This window comes from Mastigoproctus giganteus, chromosome 9 (genome assembly GCF_048544385.1).
Source record: "Mastigoproctus giganteus isolate SK-2022 chromosome 9, ASM4854438v1, whole genome shotgun sequence".
Classification (NCBI taxonomy): Eukaryota; Metazoa; Arthropoda; class Arachnida; order Uropygi; family Thelyphonidae; genus Mastigoproctus; species Mastigoproctus giganteus.
In genome coordinates, this window is record NC_143583.1 from 44,481,358 (window position 1) to 44,506,906 (window position 25,549).

At 38.4% G+C, this 25,549-nt stretch overlaps 1 protein-coding gene across 1 annotated transcript in view; it reads left to right on the forward strand.

Annotated features, from left to right (window-relative positions):
• Positions 1-25,549, forward strand: part of LOC150080193 (uncharacterized) — a 52,512-nt gene that overhangs the window by 10,113 nt on the left and 16,850 nt on the right. The window lies entirely within an intron of this gene.

The following is a 25,549-nucleotide window of genomic DNA, read 5'->3' on the forward strand; positions in this document are numbered from 1 at the left end:
GCTGTGTATAGCGAAAAGGTGATGACAAAGAAGCAGGTGTGTTTTTGGTGCAACAAATTTAAAGCGGGCCGTGTTACATTAAAGATCGACATCATGGCCACAGTGTTCTTGGATCGTCAAGGAATTCTGTTGGTGGATTTCTTGCCGAAGGGAGGAACAATCAATGCACAGCTTTACTGTGCAACGTTGGAAAAACTGAAAGCCAACATTCGACGCAAACGACCAGGACTCCTGACAAGCGGCGTGATTTTGTTGCTCGACAACGCAACTCCACACACTGCCCACACCACTCGTGAGTGGCTGCGTCGTAATCGTTGGGAAACTCTATCACATCTCCCCTACAGCCCAAACTTAGCGCCTTCAAACTTCCATTTGTTCGGCCCTCTAATAAAACATCTTTCAGGAAAGCATTTCACCACGGAGGAGGAAGTTCATCAGACGGTGCGATGTTGGTAACTGCGTGTGGGCACGAACTTCTTCAGTACTGGTATTGATAAACTGATTCATCGTTGGGACAAGTGCATCAATAAAACTGGAGACTTTGTGGAGAAGTAGTGCATGTTCACTTATTTCTTGGTGTGTAATTTCAACTTCTTGTTAATAAACATCATCGAAAAAAAAAATGTGTTACCTTACTTTTCGAAAATCCCTCTTATCTCTCTGAAGAAGAGTAGCAGTGCAAAAGAGCCAGATATGTGATTAATGTGGGTTTGTGTGTATTGTGTCGTTATGGCCACTTGACCATCTAGAATCATCAATCACCTGGAGAGATGATTGTGGGTCCTCTTTTACACCGTAAAAAGGTGGACCAGTCCCCGTAGAACAAATAGTACTTTCTCAATATGATACTCTAGTCCACCTGATGTTGCCAAAAAACTGACCGAATTTCTTTTTTTTGGGGGGGGGAGGCACTCCAGAGGAGTAAAACAAAAGCCTGTGGTGTTAATAAAAAAAAAAAAAAAACTCTGATAGATAAACTTATCCAACAAAATCTAAAAGCTTTAATGAATTGTAATCTCTTTGCATAAACCTGTACGTTTTAATAATCAGAATACGATGATATGTCAAACTGTTAAGTAAAGGACGGAACATCAAGGGCCATGACAATCAAGGACAAAACAAATGTCATAAAAACTTCTAATACGTTGTAATCCTCGCGTCAACAAATCATTTTGTTAATGAGAGCTAGTACTGTACTTTTTGTTAAATGTATCAAGTTTTGAAATGTTGCCAATGACTGTAGGAAAAAACGCAACAACATAGCAAGATGCACAAGGTCTCCTTAGAGCTGCCGGTAGATTTCACTAGTGAAACGTTGGTCCATACGCACCAAGAGTCCCAGTTTTTTCCAGCAAAACATGCCCAACCACCGCCACCGGCCTGGACACTGAGCGCGATGCACGATGGGTCCATGAACACGTGTTGCTTTACTTGAAGATGTCCGTCGGCGTGTTACATCTGGTATTTAGACTCATCTGACCAGCACACTCGTTTCCAGTCTCCCAGTGGCCAGCCAGCATTCGCCGTCGACGATGAACACCAGCAAGGAGAGGTTGTCTCTTGCGTCGTCTGCTGCGGAAATCCATATATCTAAGTGTGTGATGTATAGTCATTTGGGATACTGCTTTTACATTCCCCATATTGTATCGCGATGTCAACTGTTGCACAGTGACCTGCCGTTCAGCCAGAACAATGCGCTGCATCTTCGCTCACTACGAATGTCTCCTCCCCCTGCGTAATCCTTTAAAATTCTGTTGTGGTTTGACCCTAGGATTCAAAATCTCAACTAAAAGAAAAACTGTTCAATAAACTATAAAAATGGTCAAAAGCATAATTCTTGTAGGGATGTCAGCTTCATATGAAATGCCTTTGATAACCTTGTGAACCTAGCCGTCAGCAAGTTTTTAGGGAATAAACATTGGGCTACTTTAAAGTAATAGAGACACTAAGCGAATGTTTTATGAAACAAATTGATTTTCCGAATCCACAATCGAAGATGTGTGCGTTCATTTGGAAAGCAGAATGGGCAACAGCTGCCAACGAATATTTAAAACTTAAAGAGTGCTCTTATAGGAATGGAACACTATCAGAGATATCTGTTCACGCGAGCCTTGTAAAATGAACGTCAAGGAGAAGGATTGCTGTACATTACTTCTCTGAAGCAACCAAGCATAATAAAAGTTCGCGAAATGAAAATACAATATATTTTACACTGAGAGGGATTATTATTTTGAAGAATTTTTTATACAATTTAGGATTTCTATTAACGGTAGATCATGTGTTGGCTCTCTACATTTGTCCTGCATCCATTTTCATTCTGCATTCGGAGAAACTGTCCGCTATCCATGCCTTAATTCTACTTCTGAGCTCTCAGCTTCATACCTCATATCTCAATTGAATGCTAATTCCAATCGTATCAATATGACTGTTTCGGCTTTTATAAATAATGTCAGGAGCTTGAAATTAGTAGTTATCTACTGGCTAGTTGGTAGTTGCTGTATGTTAATGCCAAGACAACTAAAGCCATGAGAAATCAATACATTATATCTGAATTTTCGTGTATTCATCGGTCGTTTTGCCTGTTTGGAAAAAATCTAATTTTTTTGTAGGAGTAAATCCTTTAATTCATTCCTCTTTGACCTATGGTCCATTTTTTGAAGCTTGCTTTTGCAACAAAACAGCTAAGACTGTTCAGAATAAGAATAAATCTGTCACAAATTCTCAACTTTGCTTACTAACTAAACTAAACCATTCGCCTTACAGCTTCCTCTACATGCAAAAAAAATTGAGTTTTTTTCTCGTTTGCTTCAGGTGTTTTCTTCTAAAGGGATTTTAGATATCTAAAACATATATGGGATATTATTTATACATTTTTGAAGTGTTCATAAAACCACTAAAACTTCTCGATTCTATCACAAGAAACGAGTCAAAATACCTTGCGCCACTCTTCATTGCATAAAAGATTCGTTTCTGTTGCGTGCTCTTCTGCAGATATTTCCATGGGTGCTCCTCTTCTGAATTGGTATCTGTAACTCCACTTCTCTTTTCGAAGTAGTCCGAACACGCGAAGTTATCGCATTGCCAAAGCAGGTTCAACTTCAACCTATTTGAAGTAACTTTTCGTCAGCTCCTTCTGCATTTATTTCCACTATTTCGGCTCTTTGGAACAGTTCAACTGTACGTGTATTTCCTGTAAAATACATCCAACAGAAAATCAAGTTCGGTATCAAAAGGTTTGTTTTCGCTTCTTAACTCCACTACTCCGTACCAATAATGTAATAAGTAATGATGTTTATGTGATTTCTCCTTTAACCTGAAGAATTTGCTTTGGTCATGTCATTTATAGAAAGAAGACCCTTCGATAAATATTAGTCTACAGATCTAAAAAGACAATTCTTCAATCGATAGGCTAATATTTGTCGAAGTCTAAAACATAATATATTCTTCTGTTTTAAGGAGCCTGATGCTTCGCAAAGAAGTACAAACAAAGTTTAAATTCAAGAGACACAAATGATCGATGTGTTACAGAAAAAAAAGAACCATTAAATACGGTAATTGAGATATTTCTTGTCTAATGGCTTTCATCATGTCAGACTGGACCTCCTTTCCTTCTAGCTGTCTGTGTAGAAAATTCCATTTAGTCATTGCTGGCATCATTATCATAGTCGATTTTGTCTTACTTCATCGCTCATATTTCCTAAAATCATCATCACAAATGACCTTCACATACAAAAAAAAAAACAAAGATTTTTGTTCCAATACGTTTCTTTTTTTTCTCCCAATTTGTTAAAGGTCATCTGCTGTTTTGCTTCCAAGAAGAAGCGGTCAGTTTCGAACGGGAATGAGGATTCGAGTTACAATTTCTCGACACAACGCATACATTACTCTCTTTCCATCAGTATTCTCTTGTCTTCAGTTTTTTGTAGTTTTTTTTCTCCTAATCCCTCATCATAATTATCATTGGATGAAAATCCTACCATCATACCACTCTTTTTCCGGATGGTCTCGTCTACGAAACCTTTTCCAACACTTCCATATCTTCACCGACGAAACAAATACGAAGAGGGACCATTAGGTTGGCTAGTGTTGGTTTGTAATGATATTTCTGTTCAATAAGGAAAAGATATTAGCGGAAGCAACTGTTTATAAAAAAAATGTCTGTAGTGTGCACGATTTATTCCTGGACAATAGCACTTTTCAATTTCCGTTTGTGAATACTCTGTTATGAGTTTTATTAGATTCCTATGAAGTGAAAATGTCAAAGCTGTTGGAATTCGTTTCCGGTTCGGAGAGGGTAGGACTATACTTAGAACATCATGGAATAAACCATCTTCTGTTACAAAGGCATAATGGTTTTACACTCTTGACAGCTCTTCTCATTCAGAATATTGTAACCAGGACTGGTTTCTCAGATAGAACTCTATTAACAGAAAAAAAGTGCGGATCTCTAAAATTACTAGAAAATCTGAAAACGTGTGACGGAGCTTTTCTATTTCAAGCAGAAACCACCTCTTAGAATACAAAAAGGGAGTCACTATAATTTATCTCTTCAGCTTAAGAAAACTGCAAATATCAAGGAGTCGCTACTGAAATAAAAAGCATAAAGTCAATAAAACTGTATCTTTCTTAAACTTAACGGCTTGCTAGGAAACGTGTAGGTGTTATTAATGACGCCAAATTCGCCTATTACGGAGGAATGGAGTAATTTATCTTAGTGCTTAGCGTGTTTACAGTCTTCTGGAAGGATCCTGCACTTTGAGTTAAAATAGTGAGAATCTCCACAACTTTTTCCATTTGTTTGTCAGCAAATTTTTTTTATTGAACTCTCGACGCTCACATAAAGCACACGATAAGAAAAATAACGAAGACTTTTTATCTTCCTTTAAGTTTGGTGGTAGGAGATAAAGTCTTCACGCATGCCCGCAGACGGTTTCTAGTGTCAAAACACATCTTTATTACCACTAATCTTTGAGTGGTGGCAGCAGTTACAGTTAAAGATGCAGTTCGGATGCGGATATTTTCCGAACTGGTCATTAAATAATGCACCGTATTTTTCTCATATTCTCAAATATGAAATGTTTTTACTTATTTAAATGCTATATTTGAACTACCAACTTTTATCTATCATATTACCGAATCGACATTCCTTTAAGTGAAGTTGAATGCATCCATATATTCAGCATTGCTGAATTTCCTAAATAAAACTACCAGTAGAGATTATGTACGAAATTCTACATTATCTTGCAACATATTTTATTTTTTAATCTAGCTTCGGTTGAGACCGATTAACTCGGCCACGATGTGAAAAATGCTCATAAAAATTCCTCACGTCATGGACAGGCTCGAACTGAGGTCTTTTCCGCCGGATTTGGGGAGGACAGGGATCTTACCAACTGTGCTACCCACTAGGGCTTCTAAGCGAGCATCCCTACTGATGGTAGAAGCGCATGCATATGAAAAAAATAATGCATAATACCATATTATCAGTAACATTACTACAGTTTATTGAACATCAAAAATTAATTATTGGAAGAAGATCCATCGAGACAATAAATCTATTTCATTAAAATCCAGTTTCATTAAACTGGTTATAGTATCAAACATTCGAACCTTCTATGGCAACTAATTTCCATCATACAGTGTTCCTCGTTAGGTCTCTAGTATTACAACCTTTTCGTTATCGGAACGATCACTAAAATTATAATAGAGTGGCTTCCAATTGCAAATATGCCATGTCCAGAATAGTCTATAAACTACAGGAAATTGACTACTGCAGCAAGATCTAGAAAACTCCTGACTCCAGAACTTCTCAATCAGCAGTCTGACTAATACGAATAGACAGACTAATATCAAAGTACGTAAAAACTAAAAGATGAGATATTTGCTAAAAAAAACAGATTGCTCATTACCATCGTTAAAAAAGACATTAGTGCCGCTAATCAAATATTAAATACGTCAGAGATGTTTTTAACATTATAAAGTGTTAGCTAGCACTCATGGTGTCACCATCCCTTACCATGAAAGTTGAAAGGAGACAAGCTGATTTTTCTCTTGCTTCATCGTGCCTCTGTGGGCGGCACATCAGGGATCATTATTTTCGAGGAGTACTTGTCAGGTGCTTCTCGATAATGACGTTCCCGCGTTAACCGTTAACCAATTATTAAAAAGAGGAAAATTTTTCTACCTTCCTAAATATAATGAAACTTTTACTCCAATAGTTTTTTAAGTGATTTTCTTCCTATTCTCGTATAGAAAACTGCAGCGGGTGGTACTGTTTTTGAAACTATTTGTATTTTGCTTGAAGAATGTCATGGTACCGAACAAGCGCCAATGATCTGTTTGTTTAAAGTTTCAGATTACTCGTTTTTCCTTTTCCACTAGCTTAATAAGCATCTACCGTCTTACCCTAGTTGTTGGTGAAAGATTTATTATTGTTTTCACTGCATAAAGACACGAAACCCGGTATTCTCTCAAAAAAGGGCCGCTGCTGTGCTGAAGCAGTTTTAAATTCACTCAATCTGAAAGCGCAAAATTTGAAATGAATAGTGAAGTAAGCCTGAAAATGAAAATGTAACTAATAGTATCGAATCTGTATAATGTGTTTTTTTATTTTATTTTTAATAATGTTTATACACATAATAGAAAGAAATATTAAAAAGAAATGGGCTCTTGTCAGGTACTTGGCCACCGTTTGTGCAACAAATGTGGCGCCACCACTGCCGCGTTAACTAATTTATGTTGCTTTTTAGCCTTCGTTGCCTGAATAATTATCTTGAAACTGATGTTTCTATCAAAATGTAAAATATTAACAACATCTTAAGTATGACCTGTTACAGCCTATATTTTCCATAACTTTGCATCTCAGAGGGTCTTGGAAATGTCTTCCAAACATGCAAATTTACCCACCGAACGCCTCCTTTCATTTTTGGAGAGAAAGACGATATAAAGATCTGAAATTATATTTGTACCAAAATCTGCATCAATGTCCCACCAATGTCCCACCATCAATGTCCCACCATCAACCCCTGCTTTTTGCGCTTCTTCCTCTTATTTCAATGAGGGTTTTTTCGTGTTACGTGAATAACTGTAGACATCTAGATTATTTCTAAAATGCAAAAGAAATGTCTGAAAAATAATTATCGTCCAGTTGGGTAACTCCAACTATTTCTAAAGTAGTCTGAAAATCAATTACCCGCTGTCAAAACCATCCGTTTGATTAATGATCAACAATATTGATTCCGTCAGTGTCAGTGTCGATTCACAAGAGATCTGTTGATTTACGTCACTCGACTTTCGACAAGTTCAATAAAAAAAAAGTTAAGCGAAACTCAAGCCCTTGCTTCAGACATTTGAAAGTGTCTTCGATTAGGTGTTTTGGAGGAAACCTACGCACATGTGCGTAGGTTTTCTGTAGACTCCAAAAACTTGTACTGCTTCTATTTAAAGCGCAATCGGTTCAATTAACGATCAGACCCTTGCAAATCCTCTCCATTCGTCTTTCATACACACGTTTGGTTCTGCGCGTGCCTTTTCTTCAGATATTTCCAGGGGTACCCTCCTAGAATTGGCAAGTGTAATGCCACCTTTAAACCAGTCTAAACACATTCATCAATCAACCAACCAACATCTTCACAATTACACTTCAGACTCCTCATTAAAGTAACTTTTCTTTTTCTTCCTTTATTTCCTCTACTTCTGTACTCTGGATCAACCTTCTTCCCTGAAATTTTTCCGAAAATTACACCCTACATAAAGGTAAGTCTAATCTCAAAAAGTTCGTTTTTGCTTCAACCCATCGACGGTACTACCAAACGTTTTTACAATCTTTTCGTTTGGAACATTAAATGATGTGAAAATGCAAAAACTGATTGATTTGAAAAGAAGTGGCAATAATTTTTAAAGAAAGTGGAGGTAGCAGTTAACGTTCATTTTTTCTCGCCTTCGCGTCGTTGTATTATGCCTACTTTTATCGCACGAAGAGAATTCATGATTAAGAAATGAAAATGAGTCCAGGAAGGAGTATAAATGCTGTAACTGAGTCTTTTTAAGCTGATTTTCACTTTCGTTTAATAATAGTTACTGCAAGGTTCACGGTAAATCCATTGCTGCTAGCTGCTCTTTCTTGTAGAATAAAAAACATTGATGAAAACAGAAAAATAACAAAAAATAACGCTTACAAACAATTATCTGATCATTTTTTTCAGCTTTAAAATTGGATCGTGATAACGCTCATGCACATGTTTATAGTCTTTAAGATTAAAAACTGCTTAAAGAATTTTAATTTTATTTTATGAAATTTTGCTGCAGTGAATGACAATGAAAATATAAACTTTAGCCGCATAGCTTCAAAACAGATTATTCCAAGAACACATTCGAATAAACTATTCCCCGAATAGCAAGGATACTCGTAAATTATTGACTACGTGTATCCGCTTTGCACATGTACTCAGAAAACGGCTGGATCTAGTATGCGGGCTCGATCATTTTGTGATTATCCGGAAATGTAAGCATGTGGGGGAGGACTCTGTCAGAGTGATTTGTTTTATACGGCGCATGTGTGAATGCTACGAATTTTATTAAACAGTTTTGTAATTTCATTAAATAACATTTAAAAGAGTGTCCCAAGCTTCCCTCATATGAGCCGTGCTTCAACGAATCGCTCCTTAAAGCGCCAGAACTATTCGTAGACCGGAATCCGAGACACGGACACGGAGAGGAGTCTGTCTCAAATCCGACACGGACTCCTCTCTCTCTCTCCTCATCATGTAGAACATTTCAGGGAAGGTCCTTTTCAGACGAACGCAGAAGTTGATGTTTATTCATTATTCTCACAGGCGCGTGCACCTATCTCTGGAGCCAGAGAAAGGTAAACGTGTGATCTACCTTTCTCTGATTCCACGAACTAACTGGTTGTGAATGTTAAAATAAATGATTGACGGTAATACACTCTCAGCTACTTTATTAGGACCATGAAGTAATAGCGTGTTGGATGGAATCATTGTTCAGACGTGACGTGACACGATGTCGAAAGTGGCACGAGTAATATTGGACCATTCATGACACAAAGCTGTCCTCTGTTCTTGGAGTGAAGTGGGCAGATCATTGTGATTACGAACACGCCTTTCCAGTTCTCCTCATAGTTGCTCAATAGGACAGCGAACCAGAACTTCGGCTGACCAAGAAAGCGTGAAGTCTTCCTCGTATTCTTCGAGCCTACTCTTTCACATATTTGGCTCAGTGAGTGATTGCACTGACACCTTGAGAAGACCCCTATCCAAAGGGATAAACATATAACATGGTCGGGTGTACGTGATCTTATCCACAACGATATTTGTAAATGCTCTAGCGTTCACGATACGCTCCAGAGGGATTAGGGGACTAATGATATGACAAAAACATATCCTATACCACAAACCACAATATCTCCTCCTATATACTGTCATACGTACAACCCGTCCACGACGCGAAGAACTTTTGTTATTTGTGTGTTGTAGACTTCAGGCTCATCAGCGACTTAGATCATATTGCGCCGTATATAATATGTCTGCAAATTGCGTGTGTTCTGTGGTCGATTTACTGTTTTCTGGACAAAAAAACCAGTTTCCGAGAGAAAAAAAACCATGCTACATTCGCCTAAGATCGATTAACTCAACCGCGTTCTGAAAAAGGTCCATAAAAATGCTTCACGTCATCAACAGGATTCCATTTACGTCTTTTTCACCCAATGGTAGGGAGGACAGCGATTCTACAAACTGTGCTAATCAGGAGGGCCGAGGAACTTTTATTGGTTTTCTTACTCGTACTGGATGGGAATAGGAAAGTTTCCACCTCAGAAATTCGGGTTTTTCATTAAGAAAAACAGGCAAACCGACCAGACAAGACATGCAATTTACTGGCATCATACATACGTGTAAATGTAATTGTCAAGGTCACCCTAATATGACGTCGATGCATACAAGGTGATCCCAGTCCTTCCTATGGTTTTCTCCACATGTGCACTCTTCCATCATTGCTGGAAAGCATAAATCGGGACTCTCGCAGTGATTTGTCTCGGAGACACCTGCATCATCCTTTTGGTTCTTAGAACCAACATATTTTCTGCTGCCATATTATTTAGATGGTGTTCGATATCAATGGATTCCGTGAAGCTCTCCTCTCCCTTAATGCATTCTTTATGGGGTTCTTCCGTGGTGTGGGAAGAATCCTACAAAGAATCTGAGGTTAACTATTCCCTGGTTCGATATGTAGTTTTGCACCTCGCTTCTTCACATTACATTTTCGGCCGCAGTTGTGTCTATTCACAGATGTTTTCTGAGAAATGTTTCTCATCGCACTCGTGAAAAATTACTCTTAAATGCCTGAATGCCGCTATTCTTTGAACACCCAATAAGTGTTGTGCCTTCCCCATTGATGGCGAACTGATTTGGGTACTAGTTGGATCACATACTTCTACAGCACTTTTCTGCATCTATCCTTCGCCATGTGACCTCTTTCTGTTACATATTTCTGTAAATTTCTTCAAAAACATTTGAAAAAAAATTACATATTTTTCCAAACCCCCATGATACTAATAAACTGCCCAGGTAATATATATAAGTAAGTCTCTTCACGTGAGCAAAGTTGACTGCTCTTTAACTTTTTATTCACCAGTACATAAAACGGAGAGTTAAAACCTTAAAAAATAAATTCGCCTTTTTTATTAACTCAGGTCGTAGAACAGTCTTGACTCGTTTCTTTCGATCCCAGTCACCTAATAGTTTTCTTACACCCAATGTCTTTACAAAAATATTTCTTTTTGCAACACATTTGCTTATAAAACCCTGTTAATCACAAGAAATTTCTCTTGAAAAGTAATTCAGACAGTGAAAAGACATATCAAGAAAAAATATTCGACATGAACCAAGAGTATTTCCAAATGCTGGTTGTATTGCAAACCAACCATAAATTTTTAAAAGATCCTCCTCAACCGCTTAATATAAACAAGTTGACCACTACAGAACTTCAATAACGAGTTTTCACGTTCTCTTTTTGCTACCAAATCCAATTAAACACACGTTAACACCAGTCGCACTGGTGTACTGATGGTGATCGGATCTGAAGTAATTAACAAACCACTAAAGAAACATATCAACGTCAGAGACGCCTTTTGGTGATCGCTTATTCAAATTAAAAGATAACCAGTCACTGGAAGGAAATCGCAACCAGCTTTGATCTTCCTTCTGGGGAAAAATGCTAAAAGAAGTCTGTCATCGGAAAGGCATTCAATGACACAGAAACTCTACTACTCAGTCTGTGTAGGCAGTTCTAAGTTACTCCCAGTGGAACTTTCAAACAGGTTCCCTCTAATGCATAAAGCGGCGAATGAAAGAGCGAGCAATTAACGATTGATCCAATTAGTACTTTATAAGAAATATCAAGGAGTTCTGTTCACTATTAAGGAACGGAATTAAAGAAGAAAGTAATTTTGAGTACCGCTTGAGGTAATGAAGTATTTTTCTCACGTTCTTCTTCAAGAGCGAAAAACATCCAAAATTTCTACAAGGAACGTTTTATGGCATCAAACAATTGATAAAAGGAGTAATTCTTTTCATGGTAGTGCACGCCCAAAGGCTGGCAGTCCGATTCAGGCCTTTGGGCTTGCTTAAAGCGACGCAAAGGAAGGCAACCCTAAGTACAGTTGCCAAGTGACATTCATGTTTTTCGTCCTTGGAAAAATTTTATGAGGATATCGTTAAAACACGGATTCGAACCCAAATGCGCCGATTGAAGAGGTCTTTTGGAATTCCTCTAATCTCCGACTAGAGAAACTCCGAAAGAGTTTGGCTTAAAGCGTTTGGTTTTCTTCGTGAGTTTTTCGAGGTTTTTAGCCAGAGCGTGAAAATCGGCCCAGAAACACAAACACTATGCATAGATAAAATACACATTTCCGAGTTTATGAATACCTCCAATATACATAAACAAAACTTTCTGTAAATAAATAACCAAGAAATTTATCCAGACTGTGATGTATCCTGCTGTGCTCTATGTAGCAGCAATTTTGGGCGTCAGCAGCCCAGAAGGCTCATAACCTCTACCAAGCCGCTAACTGGAATCATTCCATCCTCAAATTTCTGGGATCTTGGTATTCGACGCACTCCTGCATAACCTTTGATTGATATAGATAAATGTGCAACCCAATCCCCATATAAACTACTCGTAGCATTCGCGAACACTTGTTGTTTCTGTGCGTTGCCTTCCGATCCTAATGATGATATTCAATCCTTGTTGAAACAATGCTCATCAAAATACAGTGCCTGTAGGTACCACGCAGATTGAGAAGCTGTTGTCCGCCAAACTGAGTGCTCCGTGCTTCTCCCGTCCAGTTGATGCAATGTCTAATTGGGATCTGGTGGCAGATGTAATGTGAAAAAATAATCGTGACCAATAATGAGCGCAGCATTTGGTTTGCATTTCATATGAAAAATCTAGGCTATGGTTTGGTGTGTGCAACTGGCTACCTTCTTCCCAGAAGCATGCGCTGGTGGGTAGCATAGTTGGTAGAATCACCGTCCTCCCCACACCGCGAGAAAAAGACTTCATTTCGAGTCCTCTCGATGATGTGAGGAATTTTATGGTCCTTTGTCGCAACATGGCTGAGTTAGTCGGTCTCAGTCGAGGGTAGGATGGTTTTTTCTCGGGGAAACTCGGGTTTTTAGTCCAGCAAACAGAAAATCGACCACAGAACACACGCAATTATATACATGGAGCAAAAATGGCCTTAGTCGCTAATGCTCCTAAAACCCAACAACCAAGAAGTATAATTGCACATTATGGTGTCGACTGGAATTAATGCAATAAAGAGTTCTTAATTTCTGTGTATATTTTTCTAATGATATGTAATTTTAATTTAAATATCGCACAATTTGTACTTTAACTATAATTTACCTTTTCACTTTAGAAATTGCTAACCTATTTTATATTACATCGAACTTCCCATTATCATAATGATATTATAATTAATATGTAATTAATTTCTTTACTGTTATCTCATTAATTGTACATTGAACTACTCTTGGTGTAGGCTGTAGTGGATAATTTTTGCCTTTTGTGTTGTAAAATATTATTTATTTATTTATAATTACACATATATACCAATAATTAATAAAACATTAATTGTGTATAAGTGTAAAATTAATTTTTACAAGTTTAATTAACTCGTTTATTAATTACGAATCTTCCAGAAACTTGTCATAATAACTGGATGCGCATGCTCAGTATAAAACGAAAATTTAAGTCTGCTTTGAAATGCAAAATATAAAACGCAATAAGGCAGATGGTCATCTTTATAGATACTAATTCGCTTCATATTAATACATAAAATATAATATCAATTAATAACACATTAAATGCAGAAAATGGCAATGTTCTAATGTATTTATTTGGGTAATATTTTTTTTGTTCCACTGCTATTTAAATTTATCAAAAATTACGTTTAAAATAAAGTAGAATGCGTATTAAAAATTTAAGTCCTTTCAATGCCGTGGTGATTATGCTAAGGACCAGCTGCCTCATAACCTACTTATGTATGACGTTGTCTTATTGTACTCCTATACTGTACACGCGTTCGCGATTAAACCTGCAACATGAGGCACTTCAAAAGTAAGCTGTCATTACAATCATTAGACTCTACAAAGGTCACGTCTTTCAGTATTTTAATTACATTCTGCAAAGTGATAGATCCGGTCTTCAAGCTGTTCCTCGTTCGATAAACGACTGGTCGCCTTCCTTAACCATGTAAGACAGCGTTTTATTTTTAAGAATTTTTTAGGTTTCTTCGGTCTCTACGAAGGCGTAATTTAAAATCAATATCCGTCATCATCATTGAGAGGTCCAGGCTCACATGTCTTATCAGTAAATGAACAGTGCAAGAGGGAAATTTAAATAATAAATCGATAAAGGGAAGGCCTCAGTTTTTTTCCTATTAGCTGCGATGGCTAAGATGGAGCTAGTAGTTTTTGGAAGTTCTACTTTCTTGAGTTTTGAGCAACAAAATACAGAAATTTAATTTTTTTTTTACATCACGTCTTTATCCATATCTATTGGGAACATTTTAAATGCGCGCAGTGAGCGAAGACATTGCATTTAAAATCCTATGAGATTAGAATCCTGTCCTCAGTGGAAATCTTATTCAAGTTTTCTGTTTGTCTGAACCCTATAAGTCCTTAAGTTTTGAAGAAAAACTTTAACAATAGAAAACTCATCCTTCTCTGCGATGTCTTACCAAGATGATATTTTCAAGAGAGGAAACTGCGGTTAAACCTCAGTTTCTTGGCAAACATTAAAATAGATATATTTTGTCTTTAACTTACACAAATTCATTTCTAAATGCGATATACAAGTACATCCACTAGCCAAAAATTTAGAAACATTTATTATTCAATATCTCGCGGCGCTACCTCTTTCCCGAAATACCCATATACGTTGTGGCATGCAATCCACTGTACCTGTAGGTACATGGAAGTCCGGATTCAGATTGGAACATCTTCCATAAGGATATTTGTGAGAAGTCTATATTGTAGTCGGTAGAGAACTGCGATTTCGAACTACCTTTTACAACCTATCCCAGACATTCTCAATTGAACCCAGATCTGGAATCTAGATTTGGATCGTCGAACAATCCTACATTTTCACGGTGGAGAGTCGCTTTGTCGTTGAAAGAATTCATCACAATCCGAATAAAATTGAGTGGTGGACACGAAACAGTCTAGATGTATGGCATCATGAGGTTCATGCCACACTTTTACCCTGCCATTGGTACAATAAAGTTTAAGTCGAAACTCGTTAGACCACATGATCTCTTTCAACTGTTCAACTGTCCAATCTTGGCGTCGGTGGAACCATTTAAGTACACTTACCATACAATTACATGCCGCACGTTTGTCTGTTGACTCAATTGCAAATGTTTTCTAATTTTTTGGATAGCGAGTGTATTTTGATCACATAAAATACTCCTCTGTGACATTCATGTTTGCTGAACTTTCGGTAAAATTAAGACTGTACATTACTCTGAAAAATTTAATTTGTTTTTCCTCCAGTAATACAGTAACGGAAAGTGAAATCATTACTGTCTTGGGATTTTATCTTAATTCAAATATGAGGGGGATTTCGTGCACTATCCACTACTCATTGATCAGTGTGTATCTGGTTACTAATGTTCCTTTCTGAAATTACGGTAGCTGAAGAAATAAAGATTTGGAGTCTGTCTCCAAACATCCATTGTAATTTAACTCCCTTGATAGAGTAAACAGTAACGATCACAGAAAGATCATTCAATACTTTGAAGAAATTTGGAAATTTGAAGGTTATTTTTGATATTAAAGTTGCTATTCAACGGAAATTAGGTAAAACTTATTTCGCTTGTACTGAAATTAGTTAAGTAATAGTACTATTAGTTAATAAACATCTCTTTCACATAGTATGTTTTGTACATTACGGTGTATTACAGAAAGTGCTCAAGCTTTCCTGTAGTCAGTAGTTGAAGGATATTATAGGAAACCAAACCGCACAGCGTATTGTCAGAAACTCTGCATCAAATTGGTCGAGAAGAACAAATAAAGGAGTTTTGATTTATCGGCGCTTCTTCTGTTCTTTTGATGACGTTTGATAAAGTTGCACTTCAGTTGGTTTGGGATATTTTTTGGTCTCAAACGTCCGTAGCTAACGTAGCCAGTTACACACACACAGAGACGTAAAATTTGCTGAAGTATGTGTACCGGGCAACTGCATTAGTCCATCAATGTGGAATTACGTTGATCTTCGTCATAAGCACTCGCGACGATCATGGCAAATGCGTTTCCATCAAACGCACCCTTCCGTGAAAGAAAGAGATAAAAACTCGGAACGTCTCCTATTTACAATCGCTGCCAAGAATTTTCTTCTCATCCTACAACAACTCGCACACCGCAATGCCGAGTTAAGACAGCAAGAGAAGCGTCTGTTATAAGTTCCTCCTTTTATTTGGAGTCAGAATTCTTCTTTGTGCTCTAAATAAACTCGGCAGTCCATTTTCAGGTCACAGAAATCAAAACGCCTACAACCAATCTGTAAAAATGTCACGTGTTGGCTGACAAAGAAACGCAGAATCTTAAAAATTCTCATTTTAAGAAAGCAACGTACCGGTTCCCTTGAAAATACGCCCTTGGCATAGATGCAGATAAATTTATTACAAACCCGAAAATTGTTGACTTTGCTGCCATGGTAACGACCACAACAACAGTTGCAATAATTGACCACGCAACCCAATGTTGTGTACTTTGTAAGGTAACAACTATGTGATAAGTCGCAGTAGACAACTACCGATCTCATGTTACTATGGCAACGAATGTCACACGATCGCAGAGTTTTGGAGACAAAACTTTCTCACTCGCATCTCTTAGTTTCTTTGGCAACACCTTTGTTAATAATGGCACTATCCTGTCTCCCGGAAATGAATGAACTTCGTAATAACTTTATTACTATGGCAACGGCCGAAGAAACACTTTTTGGTAAAGTACTATTTTTCGGACTAATAATCGCAAATAGTTCTGAGAATTCAATAAACAGGCGCTAATGATGCTGGAATGTTAAAACGTTTTTAACAAAAGCTAAATATTTTCCTGAACGTCAGACCAACTTCCTGCGACTGTGAGAAGAGCAAATGACTGTTCAAGGTCACTGACGGAATTCTGCTCTTTTAAAGAGAGGAAATTTGGTGCAGAATTTCGGAGAATTCGAGATCAAGCGAAGAGAATGCTACAAGGAAGTCCATTGATTTAATTGTGCGTATCGGCTAATGATAACAACAGGCAGGAAGTAAATCCGGCAGCCAAGCCATCTCGGATGCCTCGGCTCATCCATTAACGGAGAACATTTCGTCATTCTGTAAAGAAAGATTAGCGCTACCATTTGAAGGCCGTGTCCACATAGAAATTCTCCTCCATTTGTTCGCTTGACAGCTAACACCATTCAAGTGTCTTACGGATAGATTACTAATCTTAGAACCCTTGTTTTTATGCCTTTTCTTGCTTTTACTGGTTTCAAGAATGTTTCCAGTTCCCTTTATCAAATGTTCTTGTTCAGTTTGCTCCATATTAGTTTCCATTGTATTAATTTACCATTTTGATTAACTGTGGCTTCTATAATAAAAAAAGACGTACACAAACTGATTGCGTTCCATCGGTAGAAAATTATTCAGTTATAATTTTAAAAATTTTTCTAATATCTTGTAAAAGGTTTAAGAGTCACAATCTGTTATACGTTATCAAAACTATTCTTGAATATATACTGGGTGGCCCCTTTATTAGTCACATCTACCTTTCATGAAATAGTTGGTTTCTGTTTTTCTGGAGCAAAAAAAAAAAAAAAACTGCAGCCATTATCAATCCGCTGCAGGATGGAAGCCTCCTCAACAATTCTTGCTGAGGGACACGGACCATAATCTACCACGCTGGTCCAGTGCGGGTTGGCAGATCGACCGTATTTAGCAGTCAGGAGCTTGAACCCCCGGTCTACTCAAAGAGCGTGTGCTACGGCACTCCCGCTCCTGACCACTCGGCTACGGAAGCAACTGTCAATTGATCTCAATCAACAGTCAATAGATCTCAATCAAATTGAGCACCTGTGGGATGACATGGAACGAGCTCCTCAGAGTAGAGATACGCAACCATCCATTTTTGCAACAATTGACTTAATTGACCAGCATCCCTGTGGCACACTTTCGCCATCTCTTTAAACCATTGCAACGACGGATGAAGGCTAGTCATAGAGGAAAAGGAGAGCCTACTCACTATTCGGTAGTTGTACCTTATAAAATGGCCACTCAGTGTAGAGTTGTCTACGATTTTTCCCTCGAGTTTTGCAACTACGTAGATATATCATATATAATTCGAAAGATCTTGACGAGTAATCCACTTTATAATATTAACTACAATTAAATCCGTTAATTTTAATTACGTAATTGAATTTCCCTCTAGTGGAGAAGTTGCGTGGTTAGCTGATTAATATTGTATCGTGGCAGTGGATCGTAATAAATGAGTTATAAGCAATTTGGCAATGGTTTAGTTAAAATTATCCATAATAAAAACGCCAATATTGACAATGCAGACGGGTTAAAAGCTCAGATTTTTGAAAAACGCCAGCTTTTCAAAAATCCGTTTGGTTGAAAACACTGAAGAAGTCATAACGCTGACATTTTAAAATGTCGACAAGTTACAATGACAACTGATCACGTTGTTGTCACGCAAAATGCGTGAATTATAATGTGTGAACCTTCGGTCAAAACATTTTTAAAGGAATTTTCACCTCCTATTTAGAAAAACACCGTAGCTGTAAGTTAATGATCAAAACTTGGATCCATCACCAATTGAATATTTCTATTATTAAGAAGTCCTTTATTAAATTTTCTGTTTTACCGAAGTACCATATAAAAGAAAGATAACAGATAGTATTTAATGATTCTGTTAAATCTGTATGGTATAGTTGTATTCTGTATATGGTTAAAAGTATTACAGTATAACGTGTATTACTAGTTTCATTATATAGTATTTTTTCATAATAACATTCTGGCAACTTGAACTATACATATGTCTTCGAGTTTAATCCTCGGCTCGATATTATTTAATTTAAATCATATAAGAGCATTGAAAATTCCTGACAATGTACTGCCAGAGACAAAGTCGTATTATAAAGGTCAGCAGCTGATATTTCATTGTGTTGCTGAGGATATTAGTGTAGTAAACGGCTCAAACACAGCCATCAATTTTCTCACATTTCCATCTAGTATGGTGCTTCAGTTGCATTACATGTTAACCAGGCATCAATATCAAGAGCCGCCAATGTACAGCAATGATTAATCTCTGGATAATACTGCTTAGTCCAACGCCTTCCACCACAGCAAGAACTTGTTATTTATAAAAAATACTTGACGTGTCGCACAACTCAACTCAAATAATGTAATCCTCCGCGTGACTTTTAGACCATTAAAGATAATTAATATGCTTCTTCTTGTTACGCAGCTTAATCCTACAGAAGCATTCCAGCTCGTGGTACCCTTTTCGTCCTTCCTTCCTTCCCTCCCCTATCTTTCGGAATTTCCCAACTTCCTTCATTCACCCCATTCAAAGGAGTTATTCTGCCTGGCTTCCTTCTTATAAGTATTACCTTCATTTTCTGCGTGAGATGAATTAAGAATAAACAGGGTAAAGAATACATAATAACATTAATCCTACTTGTAACGGCCTTTAAGTTTAAATAAGAAATCTAACATTCCAGAAAAAAATAAATAAATAAAATTGACTGAAGCTGAAATGAAAGCGATCAAAAGGGATTGCAATGTCATAATTGGCAGAACTCTTTTGAAAAACTTATCTTTCATAAACTCTGATAAACTACAGATTTTATTCTTCTACCTAGTATAAGAGTGTTATTTAATCTAGAAATATAGAGATGCCTATAAATTACCATCCACATCTAATAATGTTTTCTTTAATATTTATCATTTATATCGCTAACCAATGCTCGTAATACGATCAACGCCATCTGCCGGTGCTTAAATTTTATTAGAAATTACTGTACGTCATTTTCGCTTGGATTATTGAAGAAGGCAGACATTACCACATAATAATGTGCAAATAAACAAAGCCCGTAATGGGAAACAAGAGGTTTCTATCGTCAGAAAAATAAGCCACCACACTCGCTCATCTAAAGACTCATCACGTCAACAAAAAGATCCGCGCGATATTTACATAAAATTTAATAGTCATACATGACAATTCTTTGTTAGACGATGATCATCTTGTAATTGTCTACACCGAGAAGAGATCACACATCAAAATTCTTCCCGTTAGCACAATCTTCGAAAATCCTCTTTTGACAAGCGAATGCGTGTCATCTCAGACAGATAAGCTTAACTATAGGATAACTTGGAGTTTGGAACTTAATTGGATCTGTGACCAGCGAAGGATATGTTATATGATTAGCCAGTTAATATGTAAGGTTGTTGTTTTTGGCGTATCAGCGACTTAGATCATATTGCACCATATATATTATGTCTGGAAATTTTGTATGTTCTGTGGTCGACTTTCTGTTGGGTTTGCCGAACGAAAAAACCCGTTTCCGGGAGGAAAAATCGTGTTTCCCTCTCCTGAGACCTACTAACTATGGAACGTTGTGAAAAAAGCCCATAAAAACTGCTCGCATCATTGACGGGATTCGAACTCAGTTGTTTTCCACCAGGTGTGGGGAGGACGGTGATTATTGCAACCGTGCTACCCATGAGGGCGATATGTAAGGTGAATACTAGTGGTGTAAACTATTAAACATTGCGAACTCTATATTATGTTTACGGATTAATTTTTTGCTGACTTTTATTTTTAAGGCTTAACCATTAAAAAACAGTAGACATTGCAATAGTCCATTACTAATCGGCAGATCCTATATCTTCAAAGATCTGTTGCAGCGGTTTGAATCCAAAATATTGATCTATTACTCACTTTCAGAATATGTTTCCCACACTTTGGTTGAATTCAGTATGCTTTACAACGTATCCAAAAATATGAATATCTGCTTGCGTAATCCTCCCATTCTTTTCACGTTAATCCCTAGTGGCACGAAGACTAAATGCCAGCTTTCATCAACTGTTTAATCTAAATGTATAGAGCGGTATCTTAATCTATAGAGTTGGTCAATGGAGTTATTAGTGTAATAAGTGTTACTTAATAAAGGGCAATGCGCTGTTTAATCAACTGTGCCCTGTCTAATAACTCTTCCCCAACTCCATCTTAATTGTCTTCTTAACAGCGTGATCTATACCCATATTTCGTCGCATTTAAACGTGAACAGCTACTTCTAAAAATCAATAATTATCCTTCTTTGTTCACCCAAAGAAAGGTTTTCAGTGTCAAGTAGGATTAAACACCCAACCGATTTGGATGATTAAAGGGAATGGTATTAAGCTTAGATGCTTAGAATTGGCTCACTTGAGTTGATTGTAATGTCAAATAATGTTATAGCTGAAACGTAAACAATGATTTCAATGCCAAACAGAAATCCTACATTTATTTTTAAATCGTTGTGATCATTAGTATACGTATTTATTTTTAGATATAATAATATCTGTGTTGTGTCTGTTTTAAGAGGTTAGAGAGTGCCACATATGCAGAATTTCAACGGGTAAAAATAGAAAGAATTTATCTTGTATCATGTCTGTACAATAGTATGTTCACAAACCGATTTCAGTGATCTATATTTATATAATAAGCTATATAAATGGAGGATTCTTGAAGTAATCAATTCAATGCATCAAAAAGCCTTCAAAATAACATTTTTTTCCGTATCTCTCTTTCCGGATGAACTAAACCCTCATGGAATTTACATAGTATCTTATGCAATCGCAATAGTGAAATTTTAAGCCTTATGATCGTTTTTCCATTTCTGTCTTATCAAAACTGCACTTTAGCGATCTAAATATATTCGCGTTATGTTAAACGATAATCTGTGTGAATCACTTTCCCATTTGTCTTAAAGTGACAAAAGATTTTTATGAATATTTCTGTCCATTAACTGTTTCTTTTCAACGCATACTTTTCTCCTGAAAAGTATTTGACAACTGATTTCCTTTGACATATTCGTAACAAGTTTCTATGCCTTTCTATCTATAACGACCACTCATTTAACTGCACACGATGCTTACCACTCCTTGACACCTTGTGTTGCCGTTCTGTGATGTCACGAATCTACCGTGGCTGTCTCAAAAAAACGGTCAAATCAGCCAAAGGTCACACGTCGTGACCTTTCTTCTCATAACACTGCATGTCGTGTGTATCTTCTCATAACACAGCAGCGATGCACATGGCCCACTAACCACTCAGTATAAAATAGGAATGGAAATACCATTGCCCACATGGACTAGGTGTTTAGGGCTACATAACAAGCGACACCGGGGAACCCACCCCTCCAACTCCAAGAAGCGAACCCTGTGTCGTATACAAACTCTGTAAAGGCCGGAGAGTGTCAGTTAGTGTGTGTGCGTGTGTGTTTGTATAGTGTTAGTGATGAGTTGTATTGTTATTTTTTGGCCTTTGTGGAACCGGGGCAGGAAGTAGAGAGAAATAAGTACTCTGGTGGGACGAATCCCGGGGTGGCCTGGGCTTCACAGAGAGGGCCCAAAAAAAAAAAAAAAATAAATAAATAAATAAAAGAGGTGTGCAAGCCGAATTCCCACTCCAGTCCCCAGGAGGCCAATGTCAGCAATCCCAAACCACACAGTAAGAAGACCAAACGCTGTCATTATCTGTGGGTGGTGTATGGCAGCGACTACCCGGGGGTTGCGCCTCCGTAGCCAGATGGGAAGGAGCAGTACTGCGTATCACATGCTTCTTGATTAGACCGGGGTTCGAGCCCGTCACCACCAAATACGGAAGACGAGGAAAGGTCAGGGAATGACCACCGCATATCCCGGACAATATGGCCTTAGTTGCTAATGCTCCTACAAACCAAAACAACAATAACAACATCCGGGGGTTGTGGGTCTGTAGTCGGCACTCTGCCCTTTTAATGCCCTATTTTACAATCATGAGCGTTTGACAAATAGCAATCCAACATGCCCGGAGGCCAATGTCACAGCAATAATAATCCCACATCGTGCCAAGATACAATGTCACCAGTCACTTGAGATCTATTTTTTTATCTCGCACTGACATGAGCCAATGTCAACAGTCCCGTATCACACCATGGTGCACTGTCAGCACTGTCTACCCCCTACTGAGGCCAAACATTACCCACACTTGGCCTCGTGGAGGCAGACCAGGTACACAGTTTCCTGTGATTTCAGTGACTAGGGTTTAAAAAAAAAAAAAACTTGGTGAGGATGAGCGCTGGAATTATAAAAGCGAATTGAGGTTAATTAAGTTTTTTGCAGTTTGTGTGGGGTTTACGCTGGCGTCTTAGGCAGAGTAGGGGGAGAGCAAGACAGAAATATGGGGACGATAGAGTAAGCGACCCCAGGAAGTTCAGTGAGGCAGGCCGATGCCCCACCAGGAGAAGAATAAGGGTTGGTAGGGGAGGACAGGAGACAAGACTGTCTCCTCCTCCCCGCCAGGGGAAAGGGAGTAAAGGTACCAGGCAAGGGAGCCCGGTACAGATCGCCATCAGGCATTGGCAATAGAGAGCATGTGAAGAGTCCAAGCGATCTGAACCGAATCTTCGTTGGTGAACATGTTCAATGTAGGAGTCAGATCCAGTCGTAAGGTCATACATGAAGCAACTCTCGTCCTCTGGTTGGTCATGTAACCTGTTCAGGTCGCCCAGTGTGCATGATATGAGGATGCTGCCTTGGGTCCTATGATATCATTTTCTTAGTTCGTGCGTTGGCCATTTGGTTTAGCCATCCAGCTAGTGGTCCAGTGAGAATAATTTGTATCCAGTTCATGTCAAGTCCTGTATCAATTTGTCTGGTTCAGACGTAGGTCTTCCTGGTTGTCAGTTCCCTCGTGAACAAGGCTAGATGATGGTCATGTTCGTGGTTGTAGGCTATTTTGGTATGGTTTTCTTGTGTATTCTACTTTTCCCCAGTCCTAGTTTCGTGATTCATCATCAACTTAAGGGTGCTGTGCATGGTAGTCTGCTACTATAAGTGCTCTCCTTCTAGCGAAGAGTTTCTGTGCAAAGATGGTAAGGGCTTTGTATTCATGTTCCGAGTTGAGAAGGTGCTGTTCCATGTTCTGCGGGAAGTAGGTGATAGCAGTGGTGAGCATACATCGCGTCATGATTTACACATCTTTTAACACAGCTTATGAATTCAGCCTCTACGCTTGAGTTTTTACATGTCTCTCTAATTTGTCTCACGGGTGCTCAATGGAATTACCATCGGTGCTCAGAGAACCAATCGTAATTCATGTGGTAACCATTATTCTCTTCAAACCAGATTATCACATGTTGGACTATAGGACATGATGGAAAGTCAATGTTCCTTCAACTTAAACTTTCAGTTTTTGACAGCATGGTACGATTACAGCAGTTACTGATTTTGATCACTAATTTTGTGATTTGTGATCTGTAATTTGTGATCTTGGAGGTGGTAGGCGCAGTTTGTGTATGATAACTTTATGCATTGCCGTATGCTCGGTAATCATGCTGTCATTCAAGAGACAGCATGATTATCGAACACTGGATCTAGGACACTCATTAATCTCTTGAGTGACTTTTCTGCTGCATTACTGGCGATTTTCTTTGTAACATGCCTTCTTTCTCAAAATATGCATTGAGCTGCTTAGATATTCGATATTTATTTTCTTTAGTCTTGCACTTCCGCGTAGCGTGCAAGATAGTGGTTGTGGGAAGTTCAGAGCTTATAAAATCGATCAAACCTTGCGTCCTACAGTTTGGCACCCAACAGTTTTCTCGTTTTCCAACTCACAGAACTCCGCTACTGCTAGAATATCTTTTCGCTTGATTCCAACAGCAACACATTGCCAATTTCCACAAAATGGTTAGCAGAATATTTTATGTTAGTCTGTACACTGTGCTCCCACTTTATTAGGTAGACCTACCTAGTAGGGTGTTGAGCCTCCTTTAGCCTTCAAAACAGCCTGAATTCGTCTAGGCATAGATTGAACAAGATGCTGAAAACGTTGTACAGGAATGGAGTACCGTGGAGACATAAGCGTGTCACGCAGTTTCTTGAGATCCGACGGAGGTGTAGACCTGCAGCAAACAGCCCTTTCCAGCTCATTCCAAAGATTTCAATAGGGTTGAGATCCGCAGACTAAGCGGGCCACTGCAGCAAAGAAAAGTCATTGCCATGTTCCTGGAACCATTCCATAGTGATTCAGGATTTGTGCACCGGCGCATTATCCTGCTGGAAGTAACCATCTGACTGAGGATAACCTGTCAACGTGAAAGGATGCACTTGGTCTGCAACGATGTTTAGGTACGATGTGGCATTCAGTCGTGAATCTATGGGTATCAATGGACCCAATGTGTGTTAAGAAAACATTCCCAACAGCATAACACTGCCTCCACCACCTTGCACAGTAGTCGTCAGACATGACGGGTCCATGGATTCACGTTGTTTTCACCAATTCTGAGCCTTCCATCAACATGATGCACCAGGAACTTCGACTCATCAGACTAAACAACTGTTTTCCAATCCTCGACAGTGCAGTGCTGGTGTTGCTGTGCCCACAGGAGGCGTGCTCTCTAGTTCTTCATTGATAACAAAGGTACGCGCTGTGGCCGTCGGCTGTTGTAACCCATTTGCGACAAAGTGCGACTAGTGGTCCGTTGCGATATTTTGTTCTGCGCACCAAGGTTGTATTGCGACGTGATATGCGAGATCGTGGCCCGTCTGTTTGCTTGCACAATTTTAGCCATCCTCCTCTGACCTCTCTCATCAACAAGCGATTTTCTTTCAGAGGAGTGCCGTTGAGAGGATGTTTTCTGTTCGTTGCATCCTCGATACACCTATGAAACTGTGTTGCGTGAAAAGTTCAGGAGAACTGCCGTTTCAGAGATGCTTTGTCCAGCACATCATGCG